Consider the following 15,544-nt stretch of genomic DNA (forward strand, 5'->3'; position numbering starts at 1 on the left):
CAAGCTAAAGGCTGAAGATATTAGGAAATTTGGTGATATTATTCCTTGCTTACATTAAAATGGATGAATTTCTTTACAGAAAGTAGAAGAATTCTCCCCAGATACTGCCACCTAATTCTGAACTTTGCCATTGCTCACTCTGAAATTTTTATACCCAGCAATTCATATTGTTCAAATATAAATACACATTAGGATTCATGTCTGTGATGTTATATTTCTGTCTCATGTATATGCACCATCTTTAAAAAGAGAATTGCCAAGTTAAACATAAGAATCTGGCTAGATTTGAATCTTGGATAAATAAAGAATACTTTGTTAGAATGAGTAGACCCCAAATATTTCATGGCACATACTTATATTGAAATATTATTTGCTGTTAATCTAAGACTTTGACATTACTGGGATTCTTATATTTTTACTTGCTAACTCTATCAACTTTACTTTTAGTATGTTGTTCACCCATTCCTATTGTTTCCAGACTTTTCCTAACCTGCTTATTTTCCTCTAGAAGTTTCCACATCTGTCAATATTATTTTAAAAATATGCTTATAAGCAAACACTGTGTCTTGGTTTCCAGAGGCCTTGACATCAAGGTGGTATTCTTTGGGCATGGTTACCATTATAAGAGGCTACTCCGGGTAAAGAACTAAGAGTTGAACCAACAATGTAGAGAGAAGCCTATCTGTCCTCACCTGAAGACTACATGCTTCCCTGGGCATTGTAAGTTGTATTTACCTTTTCATTGAAGTACTATCCCAGAAATAAATAGTTATCTATTTTCCTGAAAGAACAGAAGGGAATAAAATATTTTCCAGCTTTTGCTGTGAATGAGGCACCATTCTACACACTGTTTCTACAGTGTCTAATTTAAGCATCATGGCAGCCCTTTAAGGTGGCTCTTTGAGGGAGATATTCTTCTTCTTTTTATAGTCTCAACATTACTAAGTCACTTGTACAAGGTTACAGAGTGGTATAGACTGAATGTATCCCCTCCAGATTCTTATGTTGAGGCTTTAACCCTCAATGTGAGGGTATTAAGATATGAAGCCATGAGATTGGAGCCCCCATAATGGGGTGAGTGTTCTGTAAAAAAGAAAATATAATAAAAAAGTAAAAATAAATAAAACTTTAAAAATCAGTAGAGACAATCCACATAGGATCCCTGGTTTCCTTCCTCATTTCTTATCCCCAGAGTTGCCTGTTCTCCTTATCTTCCACCTTAGAAGGTGTGACTCGGGTAGGCTGTCGGCCTGGATGTGGTTTCCTCTCTCTTGCATTGATGCTTCTGATATAACTTCATGAACTCTGGACAAGTTCATGTCCACCTTAAACAGTCTGAAATCTTGAGACATTCTCGAGTTCTCTATGCAGTCCACTGTGCTCTTGTTTGGAAAGGGAGAATTAGATGAGGTTAGAAAGGGAAGTCAAGGTTTAGGTTCCAGGATGAAGTTGGCGATGTGGAGAAGGCACTAAGGGTTGGCTTGTTGCTTGGCTGTGAAAGAAGAAACTGGATGCTTCTTAGAAGGAACAGAAGAGTCCATGTGTTTTTGTTTTGTTGCGCTTGGTGTTGTTCTAAATGTGAAAGTGACTTTATGGGTGGAATGGCTGAAGGGGCTCATAGGGAGATGGTGTCTGACATAGTCTCTGAAAAGACTATCTGATGAACCTACCCTGTTGAAGGGGCTGATATCTTTGCTGCATTTCATATAATAAATTGGAGTCAAGGCAACGCTGGTATCACAAAATTCTTACCTCCAAATGATAAAGACAGTCATAATGTTTATTTTCATTTTAGGCTTGAGGGACAAATTCAATGAGTAAAATCTGCTGATGCAGGATAAGATAACACTTGTAGGCTGATCTTTATCATTGCCAAAAAAAAAAGGAACTGTGTCTGCCACCTCAGATTTATAAAACACTACAAAACACAATAAAAAGGCTAAATGGATTCAGTAATTCCATTTTCTGTTCTGATACCTGCCTTCAGCTAAATCCCTTATTATCCTCTTCCAGAGGCTCTTTATAGCCTCCTCTGTTCCTGTAGAGTCTCTGCCCCACGGTGAGATGCACCAATCGTGTGGGCACCTGGCCCCTCTACTGCTGATACAAACAGCAGCAAATCATCCTAAGTTCATTTGAAGATAAATGCACTATTAATGGGTCAGGAAGATAAATGCAGTCAAACTGCAAATCTGTGTGATTTCATAAGGGTTTATGGTCAGGGCAAGGTTAGTTCAATTTTGACATGATGTAGAGAGAGCATAAGTTTTATGACATAAAGATTTGTACACTACTCTATTGAGTTGCAGCAACAGGAACCCAGGGGTAATGAGGTGAGAGGCTCCCATTCCGTGAGCTGAAGCTTCAGAGCTGCACAGCCCAATAGATGGTGAGTCGCTATCACTTCTAGAGGGCGTGATGGCCTTCCGTCCGAGACTCAGTTTCCGGGAAAACTAGGAAACTCACAACTGGACATGCTCATTTGTTTTCTGCAGTAAATTTTCTGACATGAGTAGTGGCTTTTGAATCCCATGTGCTATGAAGCACCAGTATTCCAAAAATATGTTTAAGAGCACCAAGTATATGAGGAACAGAAGTTAGCACTTCTGATTTATGCTTTAACTTAATAATGGATTCCGGCCCTGGCCGGTAACTGTGTTGGTTGGAGCGTCATCTGGATACACCAAGGTTGCAGGTTCAATTCCCAGTCAGGGCATGAACAAGAATCAACGAGTGAATGCATAAATGAGTGGAACAGCGAATCGATGCCTCTCTCTCCTTCCTCAATCTCTCTCTAAAAAAAAAAAAAAATTTGATCAATAAAAAGTTTTTACTAATAGATTCCATTAATTTCCAAAAGATTGAAAACCCTTGATTTGTGGTTTAATTAGCATTTCAGCAGAAAATTCACTGGTGATAAGTGGCTGGTCGGGTGAGGGGGAGAGAAGAAAGCAGCTGACAGACTGTCTTGGCCTTAATGATCTACTCGAACACTTCGTGTAGTTCTCACAGAAATAAACTGGTGTGTGTGTTTGTTTGTTTGTTGCACTTGATAACTCTAGAAAACTCAGCCCAACACAGGGGGTTTAGATACAGGCAGGACTACCTTGTACCAGTGGTGAGGCTTGGGGTCACTGATTTAACCTGAGTCTCCATCTCCTGGTTTTAAAGGGGCCATGAATACCTGCTTCATAGGGGGGGATGTAGGAATAGATGGTGTAAAGGTATGAGCAGATATTCACAGAAAGAGTCATCTGTCTGTGTGTTTTTAATTCACATTTATTTATTTTTTATTTCTTTTCTCATTTAATCATCATTTACAGGCCAATTTCTTCTGATTGGTTAACAAATCGAATTTCCAGGCCACTGTATATTCAGCTCATTAAAGAAAGAAAAAAAATATTTGAGCCCAATGTCAATACAGTCACAATGGAAGCAAGAGTTTATGGGCAAAGATGTGGATGGTGATGGCAGCCAGAATTTCTAATGAGTTGCCTTTGGGCTTTCCCCAAATTGCCTGGTGATTTAAGTGGGCTGGACTCTTCCCCTAAAAAGGTCTGTGCCCAGACTCAGTCCCTACAGGCCCAGAGCTCCAGAGCTTTTCCGTGTGCTGTGCTAGGGGTCCAGCATTTCCCAGGGCTGCCCTCAGCCATCGGTGCTTTACCTCAGACCTCTTAATCGTCCGTTCCAATGTTTATGGCATGCATGCAATCGTGCTGTTATGCTTTTTGCGTGAAAAAGAAGTGTATAGGACCACTGGCTAGAGCATAATCCCACAGGGAACCAAGTGACCGGCTAACCCAATGACATCTCTTCATAAGATGCCAAGAGGATGGGGCCATGATACTTGTTAACCTTTTGCCCAAAGTCCAGACTGGACCCAGTGACCTTCATTGGTTTTTGTCCTGATCAGTGTACTCAAAACTACAGCTGTGACAATAATGCTAAAAACTTCCCTATTTTCAGAAAACTTCCATTCTAAAATAGGAGATGTAACAAATATGTTCTGATAGAAAAATATATAGGGTACATGAAGGTCGCTCAATCAACACTAGGGCTATTTCAATGGACTAAAATGTAGCAGGTTGTGTGTTTGAGGCTCAAATGTAATTAAATGCCCCAACTGACATCCTTTGAATAGGAATCAGTGAATTTGGAGTAAAAATATTTGATTTATGCTTAATTTTTCTTTGTGTGTATCATTTAGTTTAAAACCACTTGGTAAGTCAAATAAAAACACCAATCATATATTAGGGAGACATGTTCAATCTAATTAGATAGCAATGCCATAAATACTTAAGCAGAAATTTATACATGAATAAGAAAATTATTTTAAATTATTCTTATTGTATCCATTAAACATAGCAGTCCCAAAGGACACTAACATGTCAAATTCTATAAATTGAAAATAAATAGAACTTCATTACAGTCTATAATTCAGAGATTTAAAAAATCAAAACATGCCTTTTCTCCCATGAGTTTAAAATTTTCCCAAATCATGATCTTTCATGAAGACACAGCCTTTTGAGTAAGGCATTTATTGCAGAAAATGATGTCAGCTTGGCAGTTTGTAATTATATTATCAATATACTTGCATTATCATAAATAACATTTATGATAATTTATTTAAATGTTATAAATATTCATTTATATCACACTGGTAGCCTGACGTCTTCCCATGAAGAGTGAATAGCTACTAAGTTTGACACAAGTCCAGACAATTTCCATACAAAGTGAAGAGCCAGACCCAGCCTTGACCTCCCAGAGCTTTAAGTCCAGCAGGGCAGACAGAAGTCATACAACTGCTCATTCTCTTCGAATGTGATATGTCTGTGAGAGAAGAATTAACATGCAGTAAGACAGAAGGTCACGGGGAGTCTTACCCTGTCTGAAACTCAGCTGTAATGATGTCATGATGGTTTTCAGGCTGAAGCGTAGGCGATGGATGGAAGAAACTGCACTAAGAGTCAAGGCGGGATGATTGCAGACAGAAGAGAAAGCCTGGAAGAGGAGGAGAGGAGGCAGGAATAGAGGGAGGAAGGTAGACAGGGATCACAGCAGGGGAACTGTAGGAAAGGAAAAGAAAAATAGGCACTAACTTGTTGAAAGAGGGCAGCTATAGAAACTAATTTTGAACAAAGGGTTATATAGGACTCAGATGTCCTGGTGAAGAAAATAAAAGGGATTCCTGGCAGGGAAACTGTTTGAGATGCAGGCATCCCCAAACTATGGCCAGTGGGCCACATGCGGCCCCCTGAGGCCATTTATCTGCCCCGCAGCACTTCCGGAAGGGGCACCTCTTTCATTGGTGGTCAGTGAGAGGAGCACTGTATGTGGCGGCCCTCCAACGGTCTGAGGGACAGTGAACTGGCCCCTTGTGTAAAAAGTTTGGGGACCCCTGGAGGGGATCTCCTGCGTTAGCATCCGGGGAACATGGTTAACACCTCAGGCTAGGGAATGTTAGAGCCCCGTGAGGAAACAGTGCCTGGAACCAGAGGGTGGCAGGCTTTGTATTCCACAGGGAGAAATTCCAATACGATCCCCAGGGCAATGCAGAGCCACAGAGGATCAGGTGCATTGATTGATTGATTGATTGATTGATTGATATTAGTTTATTGAATTTAATTTGTTGTGTTTACATAGTTATAAGTGTACCCTCGAATATCTCTCCCTCCCGCTCCCCCTTGTTCTCCTTGACACCCCCTTGGCCCCCTCTCTCTACCACCTTCCCCCTTCCCTCGTGATTTACTCTCCTGCCCTCTATCTCTCTATGTTATGTGTATGTGCTTTCACTAATGTCTTTCCTTTCTTTGTTCCCCTCCTCTCATCCCCTTTCCCTCTGGACTCTGACCCCTTCTCTGCCTCTCTTCCGGTCCTCAGGTCACATTGTTCATTGGATTCCTCATATGAGTGAAGTCCTATGATATTTCTCTTTCGAGAGGACCGTGAGGATCAGATGTATTTTAGAGAGGCTGCTCTGTCAACTTGGGTTGGGAGGTTAGAAGAAGAGTGAGCAGGAAGTAACAGTTCCAGTCCAGAGTGTGAATGATGAGGGCTTGTCCTGGAGCGCTGGACTTGGGGCGAAATGGGCAAAAACAGATGTGAGAGCAATTTTAATGTCTAGGTTGCCTAGACTTTGTCACAACTTGTATTGAAAGAAAGAATGATATTGTTTTAGCTTTGTTTTGTACTGTTTTGTTTCCCAGGAGATGTTGACCATGCAAAAATAGAGCTTTTTAAAAAGTTAGCCTCTCTGTCCTCCCAAAGAGCCAATTTGGAGAGTTAGAGACAGTCCGTTCTCATTTGCTCTGACACATTGTAGGATCAGAATGTTGGAGAAGCATTCTGGAACCGGGTGAAGCCAAGTTGCTGATGCTATGGATAATTGACTTGGCTTGTGTCATGGACAACCGAGCATTGAAATTGGAACATAGATGACGGTCAAGCTTCTGATATCATGGGCCCTTGAGATCACGGGTAGGAACATGACAATGCGATAGCCTATGCATTCCTCTCTGACCAGCAATGGGCCTCACAGTCAGTAGTGCGGATTCCAGTCTGTGTTCTATGCTGGTAGTAGCCACAGAATTCTGCAACAAAACTTAAAAATACATCTACATTAACACGTCTCTTTTTGCTTCCAAATATTCTCAATATATTTCATTGTCTAATGCAGTCCTGTAGGCCCTGGCCGGTTGGCTCAGCGGTAGAGCGTCAGCCTAGCGTGTGGAGGACCCGGGTTCGATTCCCGGCCAGGGCACACAGGAGAAGCGCCCATTTGCTTCTCCACCCCTCTGCCGCACTTTCCTCTCTGTCTCTCTCTTCCCCTCCCGCAGCCAAGGCTCCATTGGAGCAAAGATGGCCTGGGCGCTGGGGATGGCTCTGTGGCCTCTGCCTCAGGCGCTAGAGTGGCTCTGGTCGCAACATGGCGACGCCCAGGATGGGCAGAGCATCGCCCCCTGGTGGGCAGAGCATCGCCCCATGGTGGGCGTGCCGGGTGGATCTCGGTCGGGCGCATGCGGGAGTCTGTCTGACTGTCTCTCCCTGTTTCCAGCTTCAGAAAAAAAAAATGAAAAAGAAAATAATAATAATAATAATAATGCAGTCCTGTATTTATTTAGCTTTTATTTTCTTCTGAGATGAAACCTGCCAACTTCACTGTTCTCTGAAAAGCTGCCACTACAGAAAAAAGCATGAGAACGTACTGTATTCGGTGTTTTTCTTTAACTAAAATTAGGGAATTCTCTCTCAGCATGTTCATACAAACTGAAAGATAATTAGCAGGAAAAGACACTACTTAAAACAGTAGAAGAGATACCGTCTTATTATCAGCTCATGGCACCAACTCTAATGTTACATTCAAAATCGAGAGCAGTAGCAGTGATGGGAGAAATAAGGAATGAAAAGGAAGATGTGAGAAAAGGAATACAAGAGGTGTATCTTCCTGTCGATGCCCCAGGGAAAACGTTTGGAAAGAAACTGTGGTGTGGGGAGACATATTTTATTATCTGACATAGTATGGTAATCACTTATCTAGATGTCACACACTAAACTGGGAGATCTTTGGTGGGGAAGGTCTCGGCCTCTTCTATCTTTCAATCCCATTGAGCACCATTCCCAACTCAATAGTTCTGAATAAATAATAAGTGAATGAATGAATGATTTAACAAGCAAACAAATGAAAAAGACACAGAATACAGGTACTATAACACAGTGGTCCCCAAGCCCCGGGCCGCGAACCGATACCGGTCCGTGGGCTATTTGGTACCGGTCCGCAGAGAAAGAATAAATAACTTGCATTATTTTCGTTTTATTTATATTTAAGTCTGAATGATGTTTTATTTTTTAAAAATGACCAGATTCCCTCTGTGACATCCGTCTAAGACTCACTCTTGACACTTGTCTCGGTCACGTGATACATTTATCCGTCCCACCCTAAAGGCCGGTCCGTGGAAATATTTTCTGACATTAAACCGGTCTGTGGCCCAAAAAGGGTTGGAGACCACTGCTATAACACACTCGTCTGGTGTATGAGTAGGTTCTTCTTATTGGACCAGTTGAGACAGACACAAAAGTGCCCAGTTACCAAACCTTTCCCTTCTGCATACTGACATCTGATCTAGGGACTCAGCATAGAGATACCCAAGCTGCCCCATTCAGTGTAAATCTTAGAGTTCTATGCTTCCTATTTTGTTTTATCAGCCACACCGTCATCTGAAAGCGCCTATCTAAGCAATGAATATGATATGTCCCTCCAATTATTTTGAACTACTTTAATGTCTCTCAGTAAGGTTTTAAGCATTTTTAAATTTCTTTTTTATTTTAACAACTTTATTGTTTAATGCATTTTTGTGAACTTTTCTTGCACACCATTTTGTTAGATTTATGCCTCTGGGCATTTGATATATTTTTCTCTTTTAAGTAGGCTTTTTTAAATGTTATTTATTAAAATTTTTTATTGAAGGTTTGTAGAAAAACAATTCTTTGTGTTTTATATAACTCCCTTTTAAATTCTAATTGATTACTAGATTTTTCTGGTATACAATCATAGTACATGTGAGTACAGTTCATCTTATTTCTTTCTTTCTTAGTCTTAGGCATCTACTTCTTTATCTTGATGGCTTTTTCACTAGCTAAGGCCTGACAATGTTCTAAAAAGTGATCTCTTTTAAGATTGTGGAACCTAGAAATGTTTTAATCATATTCCACTATGATTGTAGGTTTATCAATTTCTCTCATAAATTTTATACATTTTCTTCAAATAACTTGAGACTTTACAAATTTAAATTTACTATGTGTTTCCAGTGAGCTGAAATTCTTTTTTAACAAAATATGCTGTTTGATCTCTGATAAGGCCTCTTGCAGTTAAGTTTGCTTCTGGCAGGAGACCGAGTGTAGTGCCAAGCTGAGGTTTAGGGCACAAGGGGCAGCCTACCCACTCTCCTACTTGTAACCCTGTGGGGTTCTATCCTCAAAACTCCTCAAACAGCCTGACCAGGTGGTGGTACAGTGGATAGAGTGTCGGACTGGGATGCAGAGGACCCAGGTTCGAAACCCTGAGGTCGCCAGCTTGAGCATGGGTTCATCGGGTTTGAGCAAAAGCTCACCAGCTTGGACCCAAGGTCACTGGCTCGAGCAAGGGGTTACTCGGTCTGCTGAAGGCCCGCGGTCAAGGCACATATGAGAAAGCAATCAATGAACAGTTAAGGCAGTGGTTCTCAATCTGTGGGTCGCGACCCCAGCGGGGGTTGAGAACCGCTGAACTAAGGCATCGTAATGCGCAATGAAAAACTAATGATTGATGCTTTTCATCTCTCTCCGTTTCTGTCTGTCTGTCCCTGTCTATCCCTCTCTCTGACTCACTCTCTGTCTCTGTAAAAAACAAAACAAAACAAAACAAAAAAACTCCTCAAAGTTTTCTATTTTGCTATCTTATTTGTTTCTATTATTTTATTTTATTTTTTCTCTTTTAAAATTCTGCTTCTTGTTTTCTTTGCATGCTGTCTGTCCGCACGTACCCAGTCACCCTGAGCACGTCTGTAAAGACAGCCTTCTGGATCCCCTTCCTGCACTGTGTGTTTGGGCGCAGTGTGGAGCTGGAACGGTGTTCCAAGTCAGCAGGGGTGGCGCTGAATATCACGATGCAAATGCCCTAAATGTCCAAATGAGGAGTGTTCTGTTTTGTTTCTGAGGCATTAGCATCCCTAGCTTTTTGTAGTCATTGAATTAATACAATTTCCTCCCAGAGGACCTGTCATTGGTTGGTTTGCTTTTGGCAAAATGCCGTGGAGTTCATGCTCTGCCGGAGCTCAGGTAGAGGTAGGGCCGGCGGGGTTGCTGACAGGTGGGTGTGCCTTGTAAAAGGTCTGCACACGTGGCCTCTGGTGCGGCCCTGCTGGACCTGCCCTTGCGAAGTCCACAGCTCCTCTGGAGTTTCTCCAGCAGATCCCCCCCTCCTAACCCACTGCAGGCCAGGGCGACTCTGACCATTACACATGTCAACGCTCCTAGCCCTTTTCTTCTTTCAAACTTGCATTGTCATTGCTTACACAGTGGTGGCCCCTCCAAGCATCCTCTCCTCCCTTAGCTGATATTGTTTCTTCTTTTGGTTTATTTCTGTCCTTTTTCTTTCCCCCATGGCGCCTTAGGAAGAAAGGGGGAAATGTGTATGCTCTGGCTTTCTTCTTGAATCCGGAGTCTTTGTGAAATTTTTCGTTACTAGAGTTGTAGAGTTCATCTCTGACACCATTGTGTGAAGCGAAGCTCTTTGTTCCTGTGCTTGATCCTTATTGTGATGTCCTCAGGTTGAATGTGTGTGCACCCTTTTCGTTTAAGGCCTTCATTCCCGCCTGGGTGTTCTGCATGGAGAAGGGTGGCCCTTAACAGATACATGTGATTGTGTTTTTATCAAAGTGTATGTGGTTGGGCCTTCTGATCATTGTTTCACCATGTCAAATAAACCCTTCATGGGGTCAATAGGCCTACAGGAATAAAACCATGGGCTTTGAGTAGGATAAGTCTGGGAAACATATCTTAATTCTGCCATTTTGGGAGGCAAATAACCCCAAGAGATTCTATTTCCCCATCTCTGTTAAAAAGTGAGGATGCGCCTGACCAGGCGGTGGTGCAGTGGATAGAACGTCAGTTGGGATACGGAGGACCCAGGTTCGAGACCCCGAGGTTGCCAGCTTGAGTGTGGGCTCATTGTGTTTGAGCAAGGCTCACCAGCTTGAGCCCAAGGTCGTTGGCTTGAGCAAGGGGTCACTCGATCTGCTGTAGCCCCATGGTCAAGGCACATATGAGAAAGCAATCAATGAACAACTAAGGAGGCACAACGAAAAACTGATGATTGATGCTTCTCATCTCTCTTCATTCCTGTCTGTCTGTTCCTATCTGTCCCTCTGACTCTCTGCCACACACACACACACACACACACACACACACACACACACAAAGTGAGGATGTCACACCTGTTTAGTCCAAGGGAAATGAATATAACAATCGTGAGGGAAAATGTCTTGAACACTCAGAGGCATCCTAGTACCTGAGGTTTTTTCCCTGGCGTCTCTGATCATGCCCATGTTGGGTTGACAGACTAAGTGGCAAATCTTGTTGAATGCTTTTCCTATATTCAGTGACTTAAAGCCTCACCAAGACACTGAAAGGGATGTACTAATATGACTTCTAACATGCAACAAAAAACAAGCCACAGGAACATGAAATAACCCGACCCTGACCATGTAACTAGAAGAGTGACCAAGCAGAAATTTCACCACAGAGCCCTATCCCAGCCCTATTCTTCTTAAGCATGACACCACGTGGCCTTCAAAACCACCCCACCTAGAATCCTGGGAAGGGCCCGGCTTGGCAATAGGAACCCATATTTAATATTAATGGACAAATAGCAATGAAAACTAGGATAGTCAAATGCAGTCACTGGCAAAGGATTTAACCAGGACATCTTAGACTCTTTTTGTTTGTTGTATTTGTCACGGCAAAAGGAGAAAAGGAGTGAAACAAAACAAGTGGAATATGATCTGGATCAGCGCGGCCCCCTGCGGGTGTGGTCCGTGGCTGTGCAGGGTCAGCAATCACTGTCTGAGTGAATTTACGTTAGAAACGTAAATTCTTAGGCTCCTCCCCAGAATTGCTGACTCAAAATCAGCAGGGATGGAGCTCAGAAACAGGTGTTTCACCAGCTGTCCGGGTGACAACTGATGCACACTGTAGGTGGTGGTTGACACTCCCATATGAATGTTAAGAATTTGACCTCCCTTGTAAGAAATAGAGATGACTTGATCCATTTTACAATGGAGCAAAAGAGGGTACAGGGATGTATATAAGGTAAAAGTCCTCGGCATTTCTCCCTATCCAGAATTCTTTCACCTATACCTCTCTATCTAGTTATGTGACATTCTCATTCTCATGTTTTTATTTTCTCTTACTATAGGATTTTTGTTTGTATATTTATTTGCTTATTTTCTGAAAGGGAGAGTATATCAAGGAACTGGATGAGGAAATAGGACCGTGTAGTTGGAGGTGGAAGAGGGATAGCCCTATATTAATATTGCTTTGATGGGCCCTGGCTGATTGGCTCAGTGGTAGAGCGTCAGCCTGGTGTGCAGGAGTCCTGAGTTCGATTCCCGGTCAGGGCACACAGGAGAAGCGCCCATCTGCTTCTCTACCCTTCCCCCTCTCCTTCCTCTCTGTCTCTCTCTTCTTCTCCTGCAGCCAAGGCTCCATAGGAGCGACATTGTCCCGGGTGCTGAGGATGGCTCCATGGCTTCTGCCTCAGGGGCTAGGATGGCTCTGGTTGCAGCAGAGCAACGCCCCAGATGGGCTGAGCATCGCCCCCTGGTGGGCGTGCCGGGTGGATCCCCGTCAGGCACATGCGGGAGTCTGTCTGCCCCCCTCTCCACTTCTCACTTTGGAAAAATACACAAAAAATATATATATTGCTTTGATGGAGCTTAATGGTTCTTCATGGCCCAAGACCATCTGTCAGGAACTTGCCCACATCTCTCCTGATTCCAAAAGTAACTATTTTTATATACTTTAGAAATGTTGGCTTTTGGATTAACCAGACTTCTACTAGAACAATTAAAAAAACAAACAAAAATGTTTTAGGATTTTCCCTCTGTGTTGGCTCCTTTGAGATGCCAAAATGTGGAGATGGTCCAATCGATTATCTACATGTTGCTGAATTGCAAATAATTTGTGCAAAGACCAGCACATTTTCCACTTTGGCCTACTTTTGAAAGCTGCAACTCCTCCAAAACAAATAAATAAATAAATAAAAAGCTTGCTGGGAACATGAGCTAACTCTACAGTTGCATTAAAAGGGAAGAGAAGTGAGTGTTTAGGATTCAAACAGCGCCACTGAGGGAGTTTGTGTGTCCTGCGGAGAACTGAGCCGGAGGAAGGAGGCAGGCAGAGGGTCAGCAATCACGTAATCAAGGCTGTCAGCAGAGGTCACTGGACTCCGTTCTGCATTCCAAATCGTGCCTCGAGCATCTGTGTCCTCCTCCTATCATGGTGATATCAAAAGCAAACTTACATGGAGGGTTTGTTGTAGGCAACAATTCTATGAAGAAAGAGATATTATTATCTCACTTTATAGTTAAGGAAACTGGAGCCACAGAGGCTGACCACTTACCAAGGGCCCACAATTGGCAAAGGTTGATCTAGCATTTCTATCCCTTTGGTCTGATCCCAGGTCCCACGTAATCTAATGCGCTGCATGAGTTCGCAAATCTCAATGGTGAGTTTAGATCTCAGATAATCCCGGGGGAGTGTTTGATCTTCTCAAAGGAATGTCATTCCTTTAAACCATTGCTGCCCAGACATGATTGAGCCTGTGAACCCTTTGTGGGGGTGGGGGGGGCCTTTAATTGCAGATTGTGTTTAGTGGGCCTGGGGATGAGCCTAAGAATCTGCAATTTAATCTCCCAGGTGATGCCAGTGCTGCTGATACAGACCCGAGCTTCGAGAGAGAGAGGCAAGGCTCTGAACAGTAAGCTGTTAAACTGAGCTGCGATCCAGCAGGTCGCGTCTACGTCTGCTTGCTCTCATTGGCTGGACACTTCCAGGTGCCGCGTGTTACCCTTCAGGGGTCAGCTCACTTAATTAATGAGCTGCAGCCCTGGCCGGTTGGCTCAGCGGTAGAGCGTCGGCCTAGCGTGCGGAGGACCCGGGTTCGATTCCCGGCCAGGGCACATAGGAGAAGCGCATATTTGCTTCTCCACCCCTCCGCCGCGCCTTCCTCTCTGTCTCTCTCTTCCCCTCCCGCAGCCAAGGCTCCACTGGAGCAAAGATGGCCCGGGCGCTGGGAATGGCTCTGTGGCCTCTGCCCCAGGCGCTAGAGTGGCTCTGGTCGCAACATGGCGATGCCCAGGATGGGCAGAGCGTCGCCCCTGGTGGGCGTGCCGGGTGGATCCCGGTCGGGCGCATGCGGGAGTCTGTCTGACTGTCTCTCCCTGTTTCCAGCTTCAGAAAAATACAAAAAAAAAAAAAAAAAAAATTAATGAGCTGCATTCGCTGTTTCATCAACTTGCCTGCAGTGGATGGGGTTATGAGAAGGCATCTCTTTGTCTCTCCCCGATTTCTTTCATGCTCAGGAGCAGGCTGTGAAATAAGTCGTTTATGCCAGCAGCTACAGATTACACGTAGATTTAGCTAACTGAGTGCAATAATAAGACCTCTCAGGGGGCCAAACAGGTTTCCAGGTCTGTGGGATGCTGAAAAATCTCTGCCCACATGTAGCAATTAGATAGGTTTCAGTGGTCTCCTTATGCAAGTGCAGGTAGAAAAGCAATCAATCCTCGCGATATTAAACGTGCATCTGGCTAGTGACCTATTTGTCTTCTCTTCAACGGCTTTCTAGTTTTTTTAGGTTTTATTTCTGGGCACACAGGAGAAGGCTGCACTATGTAATTAATTCAATAAGGTACACATGTCGGAGAGGCCGTAAGCATCCCTGATTACCTGCTTCACCCTGTGTGGGACTCAGGATGAAGATGCCTTCTCTTCCTGGGCTGTCTTGCTGCTGCTGTGCTGAATTCATTCTCTGGTAAGCCCCAACAGCATAGATTTTGTACTGATAAGAAGGGGGGAAATCACACTAAAAGAGTGTTAGCTGATCCCTGGGACATGCTACCTCTCCAGGAGAAACTCTGGTGGGGGGGACTCCACTGGACAGAAAGACCTACCATGTCTTTGCTTTTGACCACAGCCGGGCACAACAGCAAGGCTTATCAGGCCCTGGCCAGTTGGCTCAGTGGTAGAGCATCGGCCTGACATGCAGAAGTCCCGGGTTCGATTCCCGGCCAGGGCACACAGGAGAAGCGCCAATCTGCTTCTCCACCCCTCCCCCTCTCCTTCCTCTCTGTCTCTCTCTTCCCCTCCTGCAGCCAGGGCTCCATTGGAGCAAAGATGGCCCGGGTGCTGGGGATGGCTCCTTGGCCTCTGCCCCAGGCGCTAGAATGGCTCTGGTCGAGAAAGAGCGTCACCCCCTGGTGGGCGTGCCGGGTGGATCCCGGTCAGGCACATGCGGGAGTCTGTCTGCCTCCCCGTTTCTAGCTTTGGAAAAATACACACACAAAAAAAGGCTTATCTTTAAAGTGGAGGCAAGAAATGGGGCACTTTGGGCTTCTCCGTAGGCTTGTAAAACTTGGGGAGGTTACCCTTATGAAGAATACAAGATTCGGTGCAGCCCCGTGGATGGGCCGGTGCAAGGGAGGAACCCTGAAACCCAACCATCATTAGCTCTACCGTCGGCACCTGTGCTTGTATCCGGGCTCTTCAGTTTCTCTTCAGCACCAAGGTCTTCCTCCTTCACTGCCCTTCCGCCACGCACACGTCAACTAGATACGCTTTCTTTGCTTGTCCCGTCACTTCATGAGTCCTTGTCTTTCCTAGTGGCTTTGCAGGCCGTCATCCTCTGCGTCACCCAGAATGACTTTCTGAGGTTGCCCGTGGCCCCAGAGACATCTGAGGAACCTGAATGACTCCTCATTACCTCTTTGCATGCACTTATTCTTCTGCC

The 15,544-nt window shown here is 44.2% G+C and overlaps 1 protein-coding gene and 1 non-coding gene across 2 annotated transcripts in view; both read left to right on the top strand.

Moving 5' to 3' along the window:
* The window catches only part of EPM2AIP1 (EPM2A interacting protein 1), an 835,019-nt gene extending 821,229 nt beyond the window's left edge, over positions 1-13,790 (top strand). Inside the window, exon 2 of the mRNA XM_066351949.1 lies at positions 13,641-13,790. The gene's annotated coding sequence lies outside the window, so the exon portion shown is untranslated. The remainder of the gene's footprint in view (positions 1-13,640) is intronic.
* A 967-nt stretch (positions 13,791-14,757) lies between these two features.
* TRNAV-GAC (transfer RNA valine (anticodon GAC)) lies at positions 14,758-14,833 on the top strand. Its single transcript has one exon. It is a non-coding gene; the product is annotated as a tRNA-Val (tRNA).
* The last annotated feature ends 711 nt before the right edge of the window (positions 14,834-15,544 follow it).

Source organism: Saccopteryx leptura, chromosome 10 (assembly GCF_036850995.1).
Source record: "Saccopteryx leptura isolate mSacLep1 chromosome 10, mSacLep1_pri_phased_curated, whole genome shotgun sequence".
In the NCBI taxonomy this organism is placed as follows: domain Eukaryota; kingdom Metazoa; phylum Chordata; class Mammalia; order Chiroptera; family Emballonuridae; genus Saccopteryx; species Saccopteryx leptura.